Consider the following 24,990-nt stretch of genomic DNA (forward strand, 5'->3'; position numbering starts at 1 on the left):
TAAAATTTGATTGCCACAAGGTCGACAATCTGGAGTTAGATTATAAGCATCATATGGTGGGCAGGGCAATGGTAATGGCGATTCGTGGAGTGCTCCCGTCTAATCTCAAGCATTCGGTGTTGCATGTGTAGCGCTCTTGAAAATATGCCATCTGTGTCTGGCGGCACCGTCATCGTTTTCATTTTCACCCTTTATTGTTCACTTTGAAGATAACCAACCATTTGCAGTCGACAAGGAGCTGGTGCGCTATGATGGTGCTGGTTTCGCAGACCAGAACTAAAGATACTCCAGAGGTCAAGATAAGCATGCAAATGCTGGAAAAGACGGATATTATGGTGGTTCATTTGGGCCACAAAATCATTAGGCAGTGAAGGTGTTTGCACATAGTGACAAAGGTTTACTGATTGATGAAAATAACAAATTGGCAGGGAAGCATAAAAAAAGTGGTAGAGACTATGGTCCCAAAAAGATGTTAAGCAATGGGATTAATCCAGAAAGGCAGAAATTGCAGCGCTCTGATTTGCACAGTCAGCTTAGGAATATTGCAGATAATTCCATTTAAGAAACAGAGTTTGAGAGGTTTCCTCCACTAGGGCAGAATTCACGAGGGAACAGAAGTAGACAGAAGGGCATTTCACAAATGACAAGCCGTGCAACAAGTGCATACATCCCTAATCTGTCTGCTAAACATGAAAATAATCACATTGTGGATTCCTCATCTGAAAATAGTGCCAAAGATGTTCCATTCAAATGCACTAATTACTTTACCTATGCCTGCAACTTATAAACATAGTTCATATAGTTCGATGCAGTCAAGGCCTAACACAGTTTCAAAGCAAGGGTTCCCTTCAAATGAGAAGGTTGGAAAATGAATGGGATAACCAGTGAAATATTGGAAAATTGGAAAAGCTTGTTGTATCATCTGGCTAAAGCATCAGGCTTTATGTACATTAAGTTTTCTTCGATGTCACTTTATGTTCTCGAGTTTATGTATTCTAAATTTATTCTTGTTACTCTCAATGGGAGATTGTCATTTCCAAGAAGATATGGGTAATTGAGTTTTCTGGGAAAGCATGTATTTGGAATTCTAAGACTTCAGACCAAAACAAATCAGAAGCTCGAGAAGATTTATGTGCAGTTGGTCTATCTGTTGGAGGTTCATGTTACAGGGAATGGGATTCTGAATCTCAGCATAGCAAAGGTGAAGCTGAAGAATGGCAACAGCAGATATACAATTTTGTAAGAAGTTTAAAGGAAGACTGTGTTTTTTTAATCACACAGCAGTTTCGTAGCGCGCTACGAAACTGCTGTAGGTGATGTTTCCAATGCAAAATGAACAGTTTGACCGGGAATGTTAGAGGAGAGACACCTGTACATCAAGGCAGAATACAACTCATCTGGAGACATGGTATGGTATTTGGTAGCAGCGTTCAAAGTTATTAAAGAATTGGGAACATACTTCTACACTTTCGGAAAGTGCTGGGAGACAGAGACCGTTAAAATAGGAGCACATCTTGTGGTTAATTAATGAGTCATCAGCGCTTTCAAGCATCCAAAGTCAGTCTTCATTGCATCCGTAGCTCAACCATCTCAACTTAACTAAAGGAGGACAGCTGTCACAGCATTCAAGAAAGCATCAAGCATACGAGGAGAATGAAATTAGTATTTTAGTTTGATTAGGATTGTGTGTAATTATAGTTTAGCATGTATGTAATTAATGCAGTTAGTTAAAAGCATGTAGGAGTAGTTAATAGGGGATTCGAACTCATTCTGGAGGGAGGAAATGTATTCCTATATATGGTGAAAATTAGAATGTAATAGGGGTTGGACTGTATATACAAAAACAGAGTTTTTTCTGAGCATATGTAAAGACTGTTACAGTAATGGTAAAACAGGTTGTTTCTTCTCAAGATTCTCAATGGATCACTGTGTTCAAATGTGATGATGGTTTAGTTTCTTAATGTTCTTTTTACAGCCTTGTTATAGCACAATCCCTCAGAATTCATATTATATGCTCTGACTTCCTGTGTGTTTGGCAAGCTGTGGGTTTTGGTGAAGCATGTTTGAACATCACTCAGAATTCATTTTTAATGCTCTGACTTCCTGTATGTTTAGCAAGCTTTGGTTTAGGTAAAATGTGTTTGAACATCTGATGATGCAAAGAGCCTTGACTTCCATGAGATGACTGTGATTTTGTTTATTAACTGTGAGAGACTCCATAGCCCAATGAAGACTAATTTGATGTATGTCCAGCCAGCTATATTTTTATAAATGTGTGAAGAGTTAGCCCTCTGTTGTTGTGATTAATTTTCTATCAAAAGCCTGTGAGAGAGCCCTCTCTGATTAGGAAGGCTAATTCCTAGTCTAAAGTCTGGTCTGAAACAGTTACATGAAACCTTGCTTGGTTGCAGCCCCTAGTACTGGTTTTGTGATAACAGATAGTTCCGATTCAAATTTTAATGGTGTAGAATTATTTTGTGTGTGTGTTAAAGAAGATATTTGATTTTTGGTTTCTCACCAAAGTCTTTTTCTCTTTTCCAATCTTTACAAATAGAAAATGATAATAATATCAATCCTTACTTAATTTTGACATAACATAACTTACGTTTTGCAGTAATGGCTCTAACATAGTAAATTGTCTTTCTCCATTAATCAAAATACTGAATGACGAGTTCGGTGGTAAGCAATTGTTTCCTGATTTATGGTATTTGTTTTAGGAGATTAATTCTGTTAAGGGTGGCTACAAATATTTCAGTGAGGGCACAATAGTGTTGAAAATAGCAACAAGAAATGCTAAATATAGAAGTACTAAATTTAGTACTGCTATAAATAACATTTCGGGATACCTTCCTATTTTAGTTAGTCCTTGAACTAAAATAGAGAAGTAAAAATTCAAATTTGATCTTAACAACTGTTTGTAAAATAATTAATTAATTCACCACGATTTAATTAGTTGTAGAAAATCAAACATGAAGTCTCTGTGAGGACATGCAACAATTTCTCCATTAATTGAGGAATTTATCCATCAGTTAAAGAGATAAGGTTGAGTTGTAATTAGTTGGCTCAGTTAACTGAGTCAAGTCCAGTTAGATTAATTCAAATAGTTTGTTGAATTAATTGTGAGTTCAGTTAGTTAATGCATGCATGCATGTAATTGCTACATTTCAGATAACTGAATATTGTCTCATAAATAACTCATGCATGTCAGTTCAGATAGAGACCAAGTTGAGATCAGATGGAGGGGCAGTGTAATATCAATTGCAGGAATATTCCATTGTGAATATCTCTTGCATGTAGAAGGAATACTTTCCTTGAGGATTTTGTAGTTACTTCTTTAGTTTTAGTGAGTGTGATGAGGTTAATTCACACATGTGACATCATTGGACCCCAAGAAAAACTGCGCAGGGAAATAAGAGGCTTGGAGGGTTGAGGAAAGATATATCTAGTGTCTACTCACTCTGTGAGAGGTATTTTTTTTTATTGCAGAGAGAGCAGGATAGCTTGAGAGCTGATTCTTTTTGTAACTTGAACATATTTCCACTTGTATGATAATACAGAGATTGGGGTTTTAGGCTGAGGCTTTCCCCAGGTTATTTCTTTTGTGTTATGTGTGATTGATTTCTCATTCTTAGTTATATGTGTTCTCATTGATCTTGCTCATATTCGATTAAGCTTCCACAAAGTTTGTTGTAGAAGTAGATCTTGTATTTTGCTTTAGTATATTGCATAATCTGTTGATCTACAGTGGGAATTTCTACATGGTATCAGAGCAAAGGTGATCAAAGCGAAGAACAATATACAAGAAGGGAGAAGTTTCAAGTTTCAAGTTCCTGAATATAGAAATCGAGTTCTTATCACATCTCAATTTCACCAATGGAGTTCAACGGTTTAAGACTCGAGTATGCCCTTGATGGCAGCTCAAATTATATAGCCTAGAAGGATCGCATGGAAGCAGTATTAGAGGATAATGGTCTAAAGGACTTCATTGATCAAGAAATCCCCAAGTTGATTGATGCTACAGAATTGGTGGAATGGAAGAAATGTGTGGCTAGAGCAAGGAGACTCCTCCTCGAGGGAGTTCGAGACGACATTGTCTCGAGCCTCCATGGGAAGGAGACACTATTTTTGATGTGGAAAACATTGAAAGATCTATATCAGAACAACAGTGATCAGAGGAAGTTGGTGCTGAAAGACAAGCTTTGGAAAATCAAGTGTGAAAAGGGCGACATGATATCTACATATTTGAACAAGCTCACCACCTGCAGGGATGAGCTTGGAAGTGTATGGATCACGACTGCTGATGATGACATGGTGAGTCTTGCACTCCTCAGTCTTCCTAAGAGTTGGCATAGTTACCAAGACTCGGTTAATGGAAGAGAAAAACTGCCAGATTGGGAATGACTTTGGTCAGATCTGATGCAGGAGGAAATAAGAAGAAGCACCAGAGATGGATCCTCATTGAAGCAAGATGATGAGGAAAATCTAGCCTTAGCAAGTAAGGCGAGGAAAGGGAAAGGGAAGGCATCCCATCCAAAATCTGGTTCTTCCCATGGTGGGAAGAATTTTGACAAATCGAAAGTGTGATGCATTCATTGTCATGAAGTGGGCCATTATGCTACGAATTGTCCATAGAAGAAATCAAAGAAGGGATCCTCGAAGGTATCTGATGGTGAGGCACTGGCCTCATAGTTTGAGCTGGATTTCTCTCTTATTGCATGCATGGTTTCATCCATGGTGGGATGTGTGTGGTACCTAGATAGTGGAGCTTCATTCCACACATCAGGTGACAAGAATCTTTTTAGTACCTTGGAGGAGAAGGATCTCCAGATGCGGATCGAGATGGGTGATGATGGAAAGTACCGTGTTTTAGGTGAAGGTACAGTTGTGTTTCAGGGGGAGGAAGGAGCTCCCCTAACCCTGACTAACGTAAAGTATGTACTAGGTCTGAAGAATAATCTTGTGTCTGTCGCTATGCTAGAAGATAAAGGCTATGATGTAGTCTTTAGTAAAGGAAAGGTGTTCCTGAGGCATATCGGTATTGGACAAACCAAGCAAATTAGGATTCGAGTAAAGAATCTCTACAAGTTGGATGTAGACGACTATGCTGCATTGAGGTCCAAAGTTGAGATGGTGCAGAGCCAAGATGTTGGCGAGCTATGGCATAGAATACTGGGCCACTTGCACCATGGAGCCCTGAAGATCATGCAACAGATTTCTACCGGACTACCCAAGGGAAAACTAGAGCAGACGAATACATGCAGAGGTTGTACCTTGGGTAAGTATGCGAAATATTCATTTCCGGATCGAGACAATAGGGCTGGAGCAATCCTAGAGTGAGTTCACTCAAATGTTTGTGGACCATTCTCTACAGCCTCCATCGCTAAAAAAGGGTATGTTATTTTTATTGATGAATTTTCTCGTAGATGTTGGATATACTTTATGCAAAATAAGGATCAGACATTCTTGAGTTTCTATGAGTTTAAAGCCTTGGCAGAGAAAGAATCTGGAAAGAAAATAAAAGCCTTGCGTAGTGACAATGGTGGAGAGTATGTCTCCCAACAGTTTAAAGACTTCTGCGCTACAAAAGGAATTAAATGGGAGTTGACGGCACCCCATAACCCACAGCAGAATGGGGTGGCCGAAAGGAAGAACAGATCGATTGTGGGAGAAGCTCAAGCGATGTTGCATGACCAAAGCCTACCACTGCATTTGTTGGCTGAGGCATGCAATACATCAGTATACTTGCAAAACAAAAGCTCGCATCGTACAGTAGGAATGAAGACACCTATGGAGGCATTTTCCGGGAAGCGACCATATGTGAGTCACTTCCAAATATTTGGATCATCATTTACTGTCATGTGACCAAAGATGCCCAGAAGAAGCTGGATCCAACAGCTGAGTTGAGAATACTTGTGGGATACACGAATACACCCCACAACTATCGGGTGTACCTGCCTACCAGTTAAAGGACAGTGGTACATAGGGATCTGAAGTTCGATGAGCAGAAAGCCATGTAATTATCACTTGAGAGGGAGCTCAAGTTGCATGTAGAGGAGGAACTTTCAGTTCCTAAGGACGAGGAGCCTCAGATTGATGCAGAGCAGCCACATGCAAAGGATTTGGGAGTGGAGACATCCACTCATGCTGGATGCATGGGAGAATGTGGGACAACCATGTTCTCAGCGTAGACAAAGGAGGTCGCCCAAGTGATGCACTGGGTACATGGCCCTGGTAGGGGATTGTGTAGATACCGAACCTTATTCATTCGAGGAGGAAGTGTAACAACTAGTCTGGGTTGATGCAATGGTAAAGGAGTATGACTCTATCATTCGGAACAGTGTGTGGGATGTTGTCCCATGACCTCAGGGCAAGTCAGTGGTGAGTTCCAAATGGCTTTACAAGGTAAAGCAGACAGCTAATGGCAGTGTTGAGAAACATAAGGCAAGGTTTTTTGCCCGAGGTTTCTCACAGGTTGAGGATTTCGACTATGATGAGACCTTTGCTCCTGAAGAAAGGTACTCATCTATCAGATCGATGTTGGCACTATCAACTTAGATGGGTTGGAAGATCCATCAGATGGACGTGAAGACAACATTCCTCAATGGGAAGATTGAGGAGGAGGTGTACATTGAGCAGCTAGAGGGTTTCGAGACCTTCGATCGTGAGTCGCATGTGTGCTGACTCAAAAGGGCTTTGTATGGGCTAAAGCAAGCACCCCATGCTTGGTACACCAGGATCGACAACTATTTCACCAGGTTGGGCTTCACCAAGAGTGAAGTAGATGCGAACCTTTACCACATCATGGTAGAAGGTAAACCATTGATCATTGTTCTTTATGTCGATGATCTAATTTTGACAGGTGATGATCAGCTAATCCAGTCTTGCAAGGAGGACCTTGCAAGAGAGTTCGAAATGAAAGACATGGGTCTTATGCACTACTTTCTAGGCATGGACGTGTGGCAGAAAGATGGTGAAGTATTTGTGTCTCAAGGCAAGTATGCCAATGAGATACTCAGGCACTTTCACATGGACAAGTGCAAGCCCATGCAGACTCCTCTAGCTAGGAACTGGAGGAAGGAGGATGCTACTTCAAGTGAGATAGTAGCTGCTACTATTTATCGGCAGCTGGTGGGTTCACTTATGTATCTGGTGAACACACGACTCGACTTATGCTTTGTGGTGAACCAGATGAGTCAAGCTATGGTTCATCCTACCAAGCTATGCAGCGAAGCATGTGCTAAGATACCTCAGAGGCACATCTCAGTTCGGATTGTGGTATAGACTGATAGAGGGAGTGAAGCTTTAGGGCTTCATAGATGCAGATTAGGTAGGGAGTCAATCAGTCCCGAAGAGCACTTCTGGAGGAATCTTCAACCTTCGTTTAGCTGCAATTTCCTGGTACAACAGGAAACAGAGGTCATTTTCACTTAGCTCAGCAGAGGATGAATACATGGCTGCTGGTCAGGCTGCATGTGAGGCCATTTGGATGCGGAAGATTCTAGTGGGACTGTTTGGTCAGAGGATGGATCCAACCATGATCTACTGCGTAATGAGAGTTGTATCAAACTCTCTGAGAATCCAGTTTTTCATGACATGTCCAAGCACATTCATATCCGGTATCACCATCTTTGAGACTGTGTCGTCAAGAGGATCATGTTGTTTTTGTATGTTTCGACTGAGGAACATGATGCAAATATTTTGACGAAGGCATTATCAAAATGCAAGTTCGAGTTCCACAGAGACAAGATTGGGGTTACTGATAATCCCTTTATTGTTGAGAGGAAGTGTTGAAAATAGCAACAAGAAATGCTAAATATAGAAGTGCTAAATTTAGTATTGCTATAAATAGCATTTCGGGATACCTTCCTATTTTAGTTAGTCCCTAAACTAAAATAGAGAAGTAAAAATTCGAATTTGATCTTAGCAGCTATTTGTAAAATAATTAATTAATTCACCATGAGTTAATTAGTTGTAGAGAATCAAACACGAAGTCTATGTGAGGACATGCAACAGTTTCTCCATTAATTGAGGAATTTATTCATCAGTTAAAGAGATAAGGATGAGTTGTAATATTGAGTTGTAATTAGTTGGCTCAGTTAACTGAGTCAAGTCCAGTTAGATTAATTCAAATAGTTTGTTGAATTAATTGTGAGTTCAGTTAGTTAATGCATGCATGCATGTAACTGATGCACTTCAGATAACTGAATATTCTCTCATAAATAACTCATGCATGTCAGTTCAGACAGAGACCTAGTTGAGATTAGATGGAGGGGCGGTGTACTATCAGTTGTAGGAATATTCCATTGTGAATATCTATTGCATGCAGAAGGAATTCTTTCCTTGAGGATTGTGTAGTTACTTCTGTAGTTTTAGTGAGTGTGATGAGGCCAATTCACACATGTGACATCATTAGACCTAAAGAAAAACTGTGCAAGGAAATAGGAGGCTTGGAGGGCCGAGGAAAGATATATCTAATGTCTACTCAATCTATGATTTGTATTGTTTTTTATTGCGGAGAGAGCAGGATAGCTTGAGAGCTGATTCTTTTTGTAACTTGAACATATTTCCACTTGTATGATAATACAGAGATTGGGGTTTTAGGCTGAGGCTTTCTTCGGGTTATTTCTTCTGTGTTATGTGTGATTGATTTCTCATTCTTAGTTATATGTGTTCTCATTGATCTTACTCATATTCGATTAAGCTTCCAAAAAGTTTGTTGTAGAAGTATATCTTGTAATTTTCTTTAGTATATTGCATAATCTATTGATCTATAGTGGGAATTTCTACAAATAGATCTGTCTAAGTGCTTAATTGAATAAAACAAGAAAAAATTGTGGCTAAGCTATATTGCAGGTATCCATGGAAATTTTGTATGGTTATAATTGTATGTCATGGAAATCGGTCGAAGTGACCAATATAACATAAGAATTGTATCATGTCGATGTTGCAGGTATAGCGAAATGGAGTGCGACTACAACACTTTCATACACCAGCGATTAGGTGATTGGATCGTGTAAAACTTTTTGGAAGAAAACTAGTGGGAAATTTTGAATAGATGGATTTAACAGAGACTCTGAAGACTCTATGAAAAGAGCTCTACAGACACAGTGAAGACTCTATCAAAGATCTTGTTTGTTGCATTACAAATCACATACATTTATACAAAATTTTGCTGGTAAATCTACAGAGTGATCATCAACTTTCTATCTAATTCCGTTGACTATCGCAAACTCCCGTCAATTGACGTTAAACTTGCTGACATGGGAACAGTGGGCTGCACCGTTGGCCCCGTCGTGATTAATGTTCTAACACCTCCACTTTATCACGACGACCTAAACTTTAACTGGCCTACTGGTCTAACTCTCAGCTAGGCTTACAACAAAACATTTCATTTTTGTCTTCTTGCTAAATGGTCCATGCTTGTTCATTTGCTCGTGCAGTTTCATCTTCACCTTTCTCGCTTTCCTTATGAACTTCATGTGCTCCTTGCTTACATACTTAACATCAGCAACCTTTTCTAGATTGGGATGCAAGGCAACATCTTGAATAGTGAAAACAAGATAATCCAATCCATGCTCTCCCCACCTTCCATGGGGAGCCACTAAAATGCACTCATCTTTGAACATGAGTGGCCTCCTAACAACATCCATGGTAGTATCCTCCATTGTCATAGCCATCTTAGAAGCGGACCCAATCACATTACTAGCAATTGGGTTCAGGGACAAGCAAGTTTTGCTCTCATGTGGAATGGACTCCAGCTCTAGATATTTATGGTCATCAATAAAATCATTCTGTTCATCTAATAATTCTTGTGACTCAAAAATACTACCTGAATAAAAAATATTACCAGGCCCAAAAATACTTCCAAATAAGCTCTCTAAAAATACATCATCAAAAAGATCAGTATCCAACATTATTCCACTCATTGTCCTCCAATCAGACTAGTGACCTTATACCTGGCTCTCCACACACGGTGGCTACCACAACTAGTGTCACACATGGTGCTCACTAACAACACTTTTTGTAGATTGAACAGTGCATTCAATTGGCCTTCCACACTCAGTAACACTTCGCATACCAGGCCATCATAGATATTGACACTAACCAAACAAGGATCCACCTTGAACAAGACCAACCTACACCATCCAACTTCAGGAGACCTACCTGCAACACTCAATAAATGCAATAGTCTTCAGCAGCTTCGCTACCACGGTCACCAACAACGACTTGATGACTTCTCTCAACAGCTCTTGCCACAGCCTTGCAGCCACTCCTCAAGCCTCCTTGGCCACTGCATGAGCCTCAGTCCCACGCGGCCAATTCTCATAGATGACAACAGCTCCTTAGACACAATTTCTTAAACACAATCAGATCTCTAAGGCAGATCTAGAAAGACTGAACCACAGGAAAATTCCTCAACCATTGCAGCAACAACAGGCCGCCACCAATCTTCAGTTCGAAAACATCTAAACATTAACTCAATGCTGCTCAACAATTCCACACGATTCATAACTCTTCTGGCAGTCACTACCGTGCCCTCAAGTCTTCACAACAAGGTCCTATGCACTCCTCGACACTTTTTAGTGGCTCTCCTAGGCCCTCTGGGTTCCTTCAGGCTCGACAGTGCGCTATCACAATAAAACTCCACGTTTTGGGAAACAAATTTACAAACAATAGCATTAAACCAACAAATTTACACAACACGCCGCAATTTTTACTTCAAAATCAAAGGTTCTCTCCACTAAATGGGCCTCTGCCTCGACTACAATTAAACACAGAGATTACATTGTTGGATATACTTACTCTGCTTCCAGCCTCACAACCCTCACAAATCTCAGCCCTCTGGATGCTCACAAGCCTCAACGAGCAGCTCAACAACTCCTACTCACCACTCAATCACACAACACCACTGGCCCCAACAGCCACACATGCACCCGCAACCATGCTACATGCTCTATCAGCCTCTCGCCACCAAATTTAGTAGAAAAACTGATCCAGGAGGATCTCATCATATCAGTTGCATAGGTTCATTATCAGTGTGAAGTGTCGTCGTCAGCATTCAGTTTAGTGTCGTCAGTTTCGACAATGTTGTTTATGGTTCAAGTTGTTTAGGTGATGTCTATGGTTTTTCATGGTGTTCAATTGATATGGTTATGTACCTGGCTATCAACATTTGTTTGTCATCAGTTCCGCCACGATTTGGGTTGTCGACATTAGGTTGTCTTCCACTTTGCAGGAGTTGGTGTCGACGTGGGTTTTGTAGTCCATTTACAAGGTTTGGTTGTCATCACCATGTGGGTGAATGTCACTTTGTGACAAATGATTGTAAACGGGTTTGATGAACTCTATGTATTAAAACCCTAAGTCTACATCTAATCCAAACCCAATCCTAAAACCCTAACCTATCAAATCCATGCATCAAAATATATAAAACCTAAGTCTAAAGACCTAAAACCTAAATCCATACACTAAATACCTAAAAACTAGTCCTAAACCTATCGGACATGGTATATTACAAATCTATGTACTAAAATAATACATAAAAACCCATAAAACCAAAGATTAACAACTCCCGGGCTATATAAAACCATTTCAAATTAAAACAACAGTCACATAACCACGGGCCTAAACTGCATGGGGACCATGTCCATGTGAGCAGGTAAGTGGGTATGTTAACAAACGGGTTTGGAAACCGCGGAGTTAACCGTAGTGGGGAATGTTATCCATGTGAATAGTGTTAACAACGGTGGAGGTTACAAGTAATAGTGGCAGAGAAAACTATGGAGGATAACCGACGGAGGTTGTGTTATGTGAACACACCGTAACCACAAACTGGAACCACTAGAGCACCATCAACGAAGACTACTGGGGCAAGCACGGAGGTGGTAGACTATGGCTAGTCACATGTAACCGTCAACCTCCTCTGCCAGGTCAACAAGCCACTAGTGGCTATGGTTTAATACAAAGTCTTTTTATGGGTTTTGTTAAGTTTTTTTTGCTATTATTAATATAATCACCATGCAACCCTATCCTAAGGAGTCAAGACATGAATGGATTGAGGCCCAAGAACCCTAAATTAGACCAAATGCATTCCTAAACCCATTGGAGGAAGTTTGAATGCACCTGGTGGGTTTTAAAGCGCAGTTTTGTTCATTGAAGTGGGAGGAGAGTGATTTTGGTTTTTGTATGTAGATTCTGGAGGTTAGAGGTTGTTTTTGTTTTGAGTGTAACAAGAGCATCCTGAGTCAGAATTGGGAACTGTGATAGGCGTTGGAAAGCTGGTTCAAAGAGCCATCCTTTGACAGTGACCAGAAGTTACTGCATGCACATTCATTTTGGTCAAATATCTGCGTAATCGACCTCTTATGTTTCAATCATAATAAAGCGGTTGCCCATCTTGAAAGCAGACACAGAGACGTAGTCCATTAGGGACGAACTCAGTAATCAATATTGTTGTTTGGTATTGCTATTTTTTAGTTGTTTTCACTTCTTTTTTGCATCTTACATATGTCTTATCAATTGTCATAAAGTCTTTCTTCTCAAACAGTTCTCTCGGTTTCTGAATTTTCAATTAACAATCAATTCTTTAATGGCTAATTAATTATACATTAGTTTTAACTTATGATCATTTCAGATCATATAATTTGGTATCAACGTAGGTTGTGTTTGTAGAATTTTCCATTGAATGTTAACCAGGTCAAAGTCGCCACGTGGAGAAGAAATCCTTGAGCAGATTGATCCAGAGATTGGAAAGCAACGAGTCATTCATAAGTCGACAATGACAGGATCTGATGCAAGTGAAAATACTAAAACTAAGATGAGTGATGAATAGTTTCAGCAAGCATTCTTAACTATGCAGTAGATGTTGGGAGAACTGTACGAAGAAAAGAAGGCTAGAGATGCAGCTTCTTCTTCAAAGACATCGAAGAAGGACAAAGGTAAAGGCAAGGCTGATAAACCACCTTCACCTCCATCATCTCCATCATCCCCTTCTTCTTCTTCTTCTTCTACTTCTAGTACAGAATCTAAAATAGAAAAGAAACCTAAGAAAATATTTCTTTTGAAACTTGATGTGAAATTTGAGTTACCTATTTATGATGGTGAAATGAATCCTGAAAAGTTAGATAACTGGATTAAGCAGTTAGAGGTGTATTGTCATATTCAAAACATTTCTGATGATAAAACGAAAATTCAGTTAGCTACACATAGAATGGGGGGAACAAATTTAATTTGGTGGGAAAGTAAAACTCAGATAGATGTAAAGCGAAAAGGAAAAGTCATCTCTCATGGTCTAAGTTTTTAAAAGCTCTTAGGAAACAATTCTATCCTTTAGGATACATGCAACAAGTTGTTATTGATTGGTAGCATTTGAGGCAAGGTAAATGGAAGAGTGTTCAGGAGTTCACTCAGGAATTCAGAAAGAAAGCATTGGCACTTGGTATTTCATTGGATACAGGTGAAACTTTACTAAAATACATCGACAATTTACATTCATATTTGTAGCATACATTATTGATGTTTAATCCTGATGATTTTCATGAAGTGTGTGTTTAGGCCATACATATAGAATCAGGTAGCAGACCATTCAAGTTTTCATCACAGTCATCCAAAGAGTTGGAAATCAAAGATTCCAATGACAGTAAAGGGAAGAACAATTCGAAGAGAAAGAAATTAGCGATAGCTCAGAAGGAAAGACCTACTTGTTCTCATTGCCAGATAATCATTCATGATGAATTGAAGTGTTGGAAGCTTCATCCAGAACTTAAGCCCAAAAAGTTCCTTAAGGAGAAGGATGAAAAGAAGGCAATTGCAGCAATCCAACAAGATCTAGGTTCAGATTCAGGTGATGAAAGGAGGATAACTGATATGGTTACATGATCCGGATTTAAACAGGAACGCAACAAATTACAGAGATAACCATACACACAAAGATGCAGCGGAAATAATACTTCATTTCATTAATGGAAAATACTGAAATATGCTTACAACCAGAAATGGAAATAAACCAGCTAGGGCGATGGTAGCTTCTCTCTGAGAAGAGATGTGGTGGCTACATGCCTTTGAACTATGTTACAATGAGGCTCGAAGGCCTATTTATTGTTGAGAAACAATGGAAAACCCTTAACATTCCAAAACCTAACCCTAGGAGATGAAACGCCAAACTGTGGGCCCCGTTTGGGTAAATTGGTACATCAACTTCCCGGGGTCGTAACTTTGGCATACAATCTCCGTTTGACGCGTACAATAGCTCGTTAGAAAGATCTATCCGAGCACTACCACTGTGGGAAGGGAAACATCGGTCCATGGACCCACGTTGCCCCTAGATTTCCCAAAAAACGTCGTTTAGGGCCTCAAAACGGCTCCAGAAGTTCAGGACCCGAAAAACTGCTAAAAATAGTAAGTTGTGCTACAATTAAGGAAACTGAAAATGTTGAGAGAAACAATGGTGGGGGTCTAGGTGGACTTGGCAGGTGGCCACCAATATCCACCTGGATCATTCCTCCCCCCTTAGGAAGCAATGGTCCCAATTGCGTTGAGTTCCTCCATGAGATGAGGAAACTTTTGCTGAACTTGTTCCCTGGTGAGCCACTTGCCCTGCTGAAGGAGTTGGCCTGCTTTGACAACTCGATACAGTTGGATATTCTATTGGCGAGTGTTCTTGATCTGTGTGTCCATTATCCGATCAGTTGCAGCTTGTTCCATGCAATCTGGATTTAATTCTATGGGTTTGAGCTGTTCTGCAATGTCGGATGTGTCTAGCAATGGTGGAAAGTATGGCTGAAGGCGGTCCACATTGAACACTGGGTGCAGGCCAAGGAATGGGGGAATGCTGAGCTCAAATGCATTGTCTCCCATAGCCTTAGTAATGGTGTAAGGACCATATCGGAGTGGTCTCAATTTCCGATAGCCTCCAGTAAGGCGTTCCTTTTGCAAATGCAACCAGAATTTGTCACCCACCTGAAACTTGTGTGGCACCCGATGTTGATCATGTCGTTGCTTGTACTTGGCATTTAATTTCTCAAGAATGTCATGGACCTGCTGGCGAATATGTTGGATGCGCTCAATGAAGCTGGTGGCCTTATCTGTTTCGGACTGGACATGAGCTGAATTTATGTGAGTAGCTGCAAGTGGCATGGCCACATTAATGGGGCATAGTGGCTGGAATCCCAAACCCACCTGAAAAGGGCTATGGCCAGTGGAGCTGTGAAGAGCTCGGTTGTAGCTATGCTGAACATAAGGGAGGCTCTCGTCCCATGTTCATGGATGCTTTGAGTTATACATGCGCAGAATGTGCACAATCATCCTATTGACAACCTCTGTCTGGCCATCAGTTTGAGGATGGAAGGCTGTGGACTTTGTGAGTTTGGTGTCCAGCATTGACCAGAGACTGGACCAAAATGTGCTGAGAAACTGACTGTCCCGATCTGAGATGATAGACTGTGGGATCCCAAAGTGCACCCACACTCGTTCAAAGAAGAGTTTAGCAGTGGCTTCTGCTGTGATATTCTTCTTGCAGGCCGCCATAATGGCCATCTTTGAGAACCTGTCGATGACCACAAAAACACAGTCATTTCCATGCTTAGTGGAAGGAAGGCCTGACATGTAATCCATGGAGATGGATTCCCAAGGTCGACTAGGGGTAGGCAACGGGGTATAGAGGCTGTGCTTCTTAATGGTCGGTTTGGCAATGGCATAGGCAGTACATGATCTGATGTACTTCCCAACATCCCGTCGAAGATTCGGCCAATAGAAATAATTTTGCAGTACTGCCACTGTTTTCTCGACCCCGAAATGCCTAGCAGCCCGACTGTAGTGTGCTTCCAAAATCATCTTGGCACGCTCGCTTGAAGGAACACAAAGGTGACCCAGGTGGCATAACAGGGCATCCTGGAGGTGAAAATTTGGAACATGCCGACCCTCCAAGAGTGTCTGGTATGTGTGGCCGAATTCTGGGTTGCTTTTGTAGAGAAGTGGCCAATCAGAAGTCTCGTGCCCACAAGAGTTGAGCACAGTGGTTAACGCCATGATCGGTGGTCGACTGAGGCAATCTGCAACATTATTGGTGCTGCCCTTCTTATACTTGATATTCAAGTGGAACTGTTGCAGGTATGTAGACCACTTCTGATGGTGATCATTCTGCAATTTCCCTTGGGTCTGTATGAACTGCAAGGGTTGGTGGTCTGTGTGGATGACCATTTCCTTCCCCAAAATGTAATGCTTCCATTGTCGGTAGGCCTGTACAATGGAATACATCTCTTTATCATAAGTGGGGTACTTCTGGACTGTGTCTGAAAGTGTTTCACTGTGATATGCCACTGGATGTCCATGTTGAGTAAGGACTGCCCCAATATCATAGTCAGAGGAATCTGTCTCGACCTCAAATGGTTGTTGTAAATCTGGTAACGCGAGCACTGGTGTCGTGTAGAGGCGATCCTTCAACTCCCTGAATGCCTTCTGTTGAGATTCAGACCAAAAGAATTTTACTTTCGCCCCTCCCTTGGTGACTTGACTCAAGGGCCAAGTAATATGAGAAAACCCCAACACAAACCTGCGGTAGAAGTTGGCAAGACCTAGAAAGCTGCGGAGCTCTATTAGAGTGGTTGGAGATGGCCAATCCTGAATGACTTGGATCTTGGCTGGATCGACATGCACCCCCTGTTCATCAATGATGTATCCCAGATACTGAACCTGGGTCATGCCAAAAGTGCATTTCTCCAAATTGGCACATAGCTTGTGTTGTCACAGTGTTTGGAGAACCTGTCGGATGTGGTGGAGGTGTTCTTGCCAACTCTAGCTGAAGATCAGAATGTCATCCAAGTACACTACTACAAAGGAGTTGGTGAATGGCCGCAAGATGTCATCCATTAGCCTCATGAAGGTTGCAGGAGCATTCGCCAATCCGAAAGGCATAACCAACCATTCGAAAAGGCCCTCCTTGGATTTGAAGGCAGTCTTCCACACATCAGAGGGTTCAATTGGTACCTGGTGATATCCTGACTTTAGATCGATCTTGCTGAAATATTTCGCCCCCTTTAGTTGGTCCAGGAGGTCATCAATCCGCGGGATCGGGTACCTATTACGGACAGTGATCTTGTTAAGTGCCCGATAGTCAATACAGAGTCTCCACGTCCCATCCTTCTTCTGTACCAACACGATCGGGCTCCCACAAGGCGATGAACTCGGACGGATGTGACCTTTCTGTAGGAGCTCCTGAATCTGCCTCTTGATTTCATTGTTCTCCAGAACGGAGCGCCGATAAATTGGTCCATTGGGTAGCGGCGCACCTGGGGTCAGATCGATGGAGTGCTTGACCTGACAGTGCAGAGGAACCCCTGCAGGGGAGGTGAAGATGTCCTTGTACTCCTCCACAACCTTGTCCATCTGTAGTTGTCGTGCAGAGGGACCCCGTCTGGAGGCCGCGGCCACCGTCTTCTTCTTTCCTTGAGGGCGTATCATCAGGAAAACAAATTTCCTAGTTTTGGAAATGATCTTACTGCATTGTTTTGCAGTAATCAAAGAGATGGTGGTAGGTGGTGCTACCTCTGGTATCCTGTACAACTTATTTCCCAATGTAATAATAACAGCACGGGGCCTTGATTCATACACCGCATGTCGCTTCCACAAGTATGGTTGTCCTAATAATACATCACAAACTTCAAGGGGAGCAATGTCACACAATGCCTCATCCGTGAAGGGCTTGATGTTGTATGGAAGGCGACACTGCTGGCTCACGCGAAGATCTCATCCTTGGTGAAGCCACCCAATGGTGTATGGTTGTGGATGTGCTATGGTCGGTAAGCCCAACCGCTTCATGACCTCTGCCGAAATGAGGTTCTTTTGACTCCCGCTATCAACAATGAACTGTATCGGGGAGCTCTTTACCCACATCTGGGAGTGGAAGAGACGCTCCTCCTCCTTTGGATCTTCGGGTTCATTTTTCTGGATCTTGGCGGTAGCAACAGTGGCGTTGGGATCCGCATCAATGATCTGCTTCCCTTTTTCATTCCCCTTATCGGGTTCTGACTCAGAGTCGGAACATGCATTTGATTCTGAAACCTTTAGCTCAGCCACCAGTGACTGCTTGGCCCGACACTCACTTGTGTTGTGAGTGGAGCTCTTATGGAATTCACACCATTTTCCAGTGTCCTTTTTTTGGCTTCGCGGCACTGTTCTTTGCTTGCAGCTTCGGCGGGTTGTCTTGGGCTGTCCCGCCTTGGCTTTGTCCTTTGTTCTGTGGTTTAGGGGCACCTTTCCCCTGCTTTGGATTCGCAGATCCAAAGTCTCGCTTCTTTTGTTTAAACTTTTGCTCGACCTTGACGGCATATCGGTATGCTGCGCCGAGCGAGGAGATGTTTAGGAATTGTATTTCTTCCTGGATGTACTTGTGTAGGCAGCCACGGTATTTGAGTATCAAATGTTGCTCCGAATCCTTGATACCCAACTTTGTGTGAAGGGTATGGAAAAGATTGGTGAACTCTAGCACGTCTTGGTCCCTTCCCTGCCGCAACGTGGTCCACTTTATGTATTCATCCTCATAGCTTCCGACAGGGTAGTACTGCTCCTTGATGGCATCCCGGAATGAATTCCAGGTGGGTGCGGCTGAAAATAGTGAGCCGGTACTTTCATCCTTCTGCTCGCAGTAGGTTTCCCACCAGTCCTTGATGTGGGGGGCTGCTTTGAGAAGAGCGAAAACAATCTTTTACCGACTCGAAAATTCATGAACAGAAAAATAACCCTCTAGCAGATTTAACCGTTTATCTACGGCATCTGCGTCTATCTGACCCTCGAATATGGGGATTTCAAAATTAACTTGTACCTTAAAGGGCGTGGCGTTTCCAGAGTAGCTGCTGGAAGCCGATTCGTCGCTTCTGGGTAGCCGCTGAAGGATCTGGGCAAAGTTGTCCATCATCGCGTTCCGTTGTCGCTCGAGGGCTTCTTCGAGCAAGATTTTGATGGGATCTCTTGCCCCCTCGTCTTTCTTCTCATCTGCCATGGGAGGCCATTGGGATTTGCGAGGCTGGTCTTGCAAAGGTTCAACCAGTTCAAGCCCTAACTCCTTATATCCCGACCTTGTTGGGGACATGCAAAGAAAAACAGAGAAAAAGCAGACCGCTCTGATACCACTGATCCAGATTTAAACAGGAACGAAACAAATTACAGAGATAACCATACACACAAATATGCAGCAGAAATAATACTTCATTTCATTAATGGAAAATACTGAAATATGCTTACAACCAGAAATGGAAATAAACCAGCTAGGGCGATGGTAGCTTATCTCTGAGAAGAGATGTGGTGGATACATGCCTCTGAACTGTGTTACAATGAGGCTCGAAGGCCTATTTATTGTTGAGAAACAATGGAAAACCCTTAACATTCCAAAACCTAACCCTAGGAGATGAAACGCCAAACTGTGGGCCCCGTTTGGGTAAATTGGTACATCAACTTCCCGGGGTCGTAACTTTGGCATACGATCTCCGTTTGACGCGTACAATAGCTCGTTAGAAAGATCTATCCAAGCACTACCACTGTGGGAAGGGAAACATCGGTCCATGGACCCATGTTGCCCCCAGATTTCCCAAAAAACGTCGTTTAGGGCCTCAAAACGGCTCCAGAAGTTCAGGACCCGAAAAACTGCTAAAAATAGTAAGTTGTGCTACAATTAAGGAAACTGAAAATGCTGAGAGAAACAATGGTGGGGGTCCAGGTGGACTTGGCAGGTGGCCACCAATATCCACCTGGATCATTACGACATGTAAAACTTCTGACACTGGTTCATGTTTGAAAACTATTGCATCTTCATCAAACATAAATCCTTCAAATGAGGATAAAAGAGTTGAATTGTTTAACATAAGGATAACCTGTAAGCATACAAAGATAGATATAATGTTTAACAGTGGATCATAGGCAAATTTAATCTCTAAATATCTAGTTAAAATTTTGGGTTTGGAAACACGGAATCATCTAAGACCTTACCCATTAGGATGGCTAAATAAGTCAACTCAGATAAAAGTCACCAAACAGTGTCGATTGAGATTTTCCATTATAGCTAATTACATTGATGAAGTGGAATTAGATGTGGTTCCAGTAGACATATGTGGAGTTGTCTTAGGAAGTCCTTATCTTTATGATCGTGATGCAGTATTTTACAGAAGAGAGCATAAATATCACCTTAAAAAAGATGGGGTTGATTTTTTTGTCAGGGCACATCAAAACAAAATCACTTGAATTTAGTTAATGCTAATCAGATGAAGTGATTAATAAGTTTAAATAAAATATTTGTAATAATATGTGTAAAGGAACAACATAACAATCGACATGATGTTTGTTCAGGTTATGAGACTCAGCTTAAAGATAGTTTGATCAAAGAGATAGAAACTATTCCAGTTCTATGTAAAACCAAACATCTTACTCATAAGCAGGGAATACCACATGAATTACAGTTTGTGCCTAAAGCTCCTCTTCCTAATTTCAAAATGAATCAATTTAGCCCAAGTTTGGAAATTAACAGTTAATGGGATACAGGTCAGTATTGGGGAAAGTTAGTGTTCAATTTCTCTTATATTGTGTCACCAATTCATGTTTCAAACAGTTTGGAAGCCTCTTTTCAAGTGGCCAGGAAACCTATTTATTTTCACATCAAAGCCTTTTCTAAAGTAGTGTCAAAGTATTTAAGGGAAACTTATGCATCAGGGGAAAGTGCTAATCAATGGAAACATCATTTTATGAATAAGGAAAAAGTGATTCAAACAAATCAACAACTAATTCAATACTTTCAAAGACAAACTAAGCTACAACAATTTTCACCTTACATTTTGATGGGTTCATTGCAGCAAGTTCACTTAGTAATCAGGAAGAAGGAAAGTATGTCAAGTCAAGTAGTTGGTTTGATGTCGAAAGTATCTTTGATTGTCTCTATTATTCCACAAAATAGATTGTTAATACATGTCAATGGTATTGAACAATATCTGGTAGAGATTGTTTTCAAAGATGATTATGAATCACTAACTCATGGTAATTCATGGAAAGAAATCAATTTCCATGTTAATAATAGGTTGTTTAACCATCATCGTAAGTTGTACATATTGCAGATGGAGGGAACAGGTCACCGACTCAAAATGTACCATGGTCAACATCATCAGGGTCATCACTTGCAGGTGATTGATCGAATGTATTGGTACATCATCAGGTCAAGGTAGAAAGTGAGGGAGCTCTACCTTCATCAACTATTTGTTTTGTCAAACTTTTGTGGTCCAAAAGCTTTCAAGTGGAGAGGATTGATCCAGGAGGATCTTGTCAGATTAGTTTCACAGGTTCATCGTCAGTGTGCAGTGTCGTCATCAACGTTCAGTTCAGTGTCGTCAGTTTCGACAATGTTGTTTATGGTTCAGGTTGTTCAGGCGATGCCTATGGTTTTCGATGGTGTTCAATTGATGTGGTTCTATACTTGGCTGTCAACATGTGTTTGTCGTCAGTTTCGCCAGGATTTGGGTTGTCGCCATGAGGTTGTCATCCACTTTGCAGGAGTTGGTGTCGACGTGGGTTTTGTCATCCATTTACAAGGTTTGGTTGTCGTCACCATGTGGGTGAATTTCACTTTGTGACAAATGATTGTAAATGGATTTGATGAACTCTATGTATTAAAACTCTAAGTCTACATCTAATCCAAACCTAATCCTAAAACCCTAACCTATCAAATCCATGCATCGAAATATATAAAACCCAAGTCTAAAGACCTAAAACCTAAATCCATATAGTAAATACCTAAAAACTAGTCCTAAACCTATCGAACATGGTATATTACAAATCTATGTATTAAAATAATACATAAAAACCCATAAAACCAAAGATTAACAACTCCTGGGCTATATAAAACCATTACAAATTAAAACAACAGTCACATAATTGTAGGTCTAAACCGCGAGGGGACCATGTCAATGTGAGAAGGTAAGCGGGTATTTTAACAGACGAGTTTGGAAACCACAGAGTTAACCGCAATGGGGAATGTTATCCATGTGAATGGTGTTAACAACGGCAAAGGTTACAAGTAACAGTGGGGAAGCAAACTGTGGAGGATAACAGTCGGAGGTTGTGTTATGTGAACACACTGTAACCACAAACCAGAACTGCTAAAGCACCGTCAGTCGAGACAGTCGAGGCAAGCATGGAGGTGGCATCCTGTGGCTAGTGACATGTAACCATCAGCCTCCTCCACCTGGTCAACAAGCCGCCACCAGCTATGGTTTAATACAAATTATTTTTATGGGTTTTGTTAAGTTTTTTTTTTGCTATTATTAACATAACCACCATGCAACCCTACCCTAAAGAGTCAAGACATGAATGGACCGAGGCCCAAGAACTCTAAATTAGACCAAATGCATTCCTAAACCCATTGGAGGAAGTTTGAATGCACCTGGTGGGTTTTAAAAGGCATTTTTGTTCATTAAAGTGGGAGGAGAGTGATTTTGGTTTTTGCATGCAGATTCTGGAGGTTAGAGGTTGTTTTTGTTTTCAATGTAACATGAGCATCCGGAGTCAGAATTGGGAACCGTGATAGGCATTGGAAAGCTAGTTTGGAGAGCTATCCTTTGAAAATTACCAAAAGTGTCTACATGAACATTCAGTTTGGTCAAATCTATGTGTAATTGACGTCTTCTTTTTCAATCCTAATAAAGTAGTCACCCATCTTAAAAGCGGACCCGGAGACGTAGTCCATCAGGGATATACTCCGTAATCAATATTTTTGTCTGGTACTACTGTGTTTTAGCTATTTTCACTTCTCTTTTGCATCTTACTTATGTTTTATCAGCTGTCGTAAGGTCTTTTTTCTCAAGCAGTTCTCTCGGTTTCCGCATTTTCAATTAACATTCAATTCATTAATGGCTAATCAATTCTAGATCAGTTTTAACTTATGATCATTTCAGATAAAAAACGCTCAGAACTCTGGCCAAAAAACAAATCATGGGAAACTATCACTAGTTCAAGACACCCTCAACAACAGTCGTCCTCCGCACAGTAAGGGATCATTCTACCTCCTTGCCAGCACTATGCCTTGAAGCTTTTAGAACTTGTAACTAACAATCCTCCAAAAGCAATGGGCTCTCTTTGTTACCCAAATACAAGAAACCGAGTATGAACAACACATCTCACCGCTCCAAAGCTTAACTTCAAGCTTTCCACACAACTCAGAGCCAAACTGCACAATGCCTCTGGAACTACGGTCTCTAGGACTGCACTTAGACAACACGCAAGCACTCAATCTCTTGTTTTAATGCCATATACTCACCAAGCAATGGTGATTTAACGCACCAGTACCACACGCCTAGCCACTTCATACGATCAGCTCTCCACGCACAATAGATATTGTAGCACTTCTGTGTGGCAAACATAGCATCACACCACAAGGCTAGCACAACTCCAACAACAAGAAATCAGAACCTCCAGTTGCGTGTTTGATCCATGCATCCATTGCATGCTCTCACGTGGTTCAAAACAACGCAACAAGGCAAAGCTTAATTCCTCCTCAGGCCAATGCTCCTCATATAATCAACACCTAAAGCCTCTCCCACAACTTACCTAAGCTCTAATACCATAACAGAAACTCTGAAGACTCTATGAAAAAAGCTTGACAGACACACTGAAGACTCTATCAAAGAGTTTGTTTATTGCATCACAAAGCACATACATTTATACAAAATTCAGCTAGTAAATCTACAGAGTGATCATTAACTTTTTATCTAATTCTATCGACTATCGCAGACTCCCGCCGATTAACATTAAACTTGTTGACATGGGAACAATGGGCTACTTTGTTGGCGTCATCGTGATTAATGTTCTAATAAGATTCCACAGTTCTTCATAACATTTTAATAAATCTAGTTCCATTAAATGTCATTAACGTTAATAAATAATTCGAATGAGACAATTCTTATTGTTTCATATAATTAGATGAATGGTTATGGAATGAATTCATTTAAATTTGGGTGACTCAATGCAGAGTCTCTTGAATGCAATACACTGTGACAAGAGAAGAGAAAGGGGGGAAGCGCTAAACATAGTTCCAAAAAACATCGATATATCCATTAATACACTCTCTCGAGTGCTACCCAACACTGTCAATCTCAACGACAAGGTCAACAGTATTGTTATGCGTGTGCCAACCCCCAACATTTATGTCGTGGACTTGGTGGTCAACGTGGGGAATAAGGGTTTCACCATAGATGATGTGAAGAAAGCCTTCAAGAAGGTTGCTTCCAAGGTATTTTTGCAGTGTGTGGCAATCCCTTGGTATCCATGGACTTTCTTGGTTCCCACGCTTCGGTCACTGTAGATACTACACTCACCATGGTCATGGGAAAGGACATGATCAAAGTGGTCGCTTGGTTTGACAATGAATGGGCTTACATGTATTCATCTCATAACAAAAATATTATGGATTTAGCAGCAGTGTATTAAATAACTATTTACAGGCCAAGAATTAAACCATTTGATATATACACAAACATATAGAATATCTGTTGATGCATTTCCTTCTCAATCTATATTTTTAATTTACCCAACTTTTAGATAAATGGTTATTTAACTTTGATTATTTGTTTGGTTTTGATTGTAATAAACAACCAAAGAACTATAAAGTTTGCATACACTGTGCATGCAAAATATACGACATTTAATTCTAACGTTGGCTACTCCCTCTTTCAACCCTCCCCTTCCCTCATCTTTTAGTCACAATGCAAAATAAAAAAGAAAGAGGAAGAAAATAAGATTAATTTATGTTTTCATGTTGTTTTGGTGTGATGTTAAAGCTATGTGTAATACTCCTTTCCATTGTTGTCAATGGTCCCTCATCTTTGTAGTCACTCTGCGAAAGTAGAAATATGTGCATGTGGGAGGAAGGAAAAAACCGGTGATGCAGCCTACGCCGCATATACCCACAGTATGCATGTAAAATTGCATGTCATATAAATGTGTCCCAGGAATTCCAAAATT

The 24,990-nt window shown here is 41.0% G+C and overlaps 1 pseudogene; it reads left to right on the forward strand.

Moving 5' to 3' along the window:
- Positions 1-24,726, forward strand: part of LOC149143224 (glyceraldehyde-3-phosphate dehydrogenase A, chloroplastic-like) — a 35,924-nt pseudogene extending 11,198 nt beyond the window's left edge.
- Positions 24,727-24,990: the final 264 nt, after the last annotated feature.

The sequence above is a fragment of the Pinus tabuliformis genome, chromosome X (genome assembly GCF_031772625.1).
Source record: "Pinus tabuliformis cultivar Carrire ecotype Pingquan chromosome X, CPIR1, whole genome shotgun sequence".
In the NCBI taxonomy this organism is placed as follows: domain Eukaryota; kingdom Viridiplantae; phylum Streptophyta; class Pinopsida; order Pinales; family Pinaceae; genus Pinus; species Pinus tabuliformis.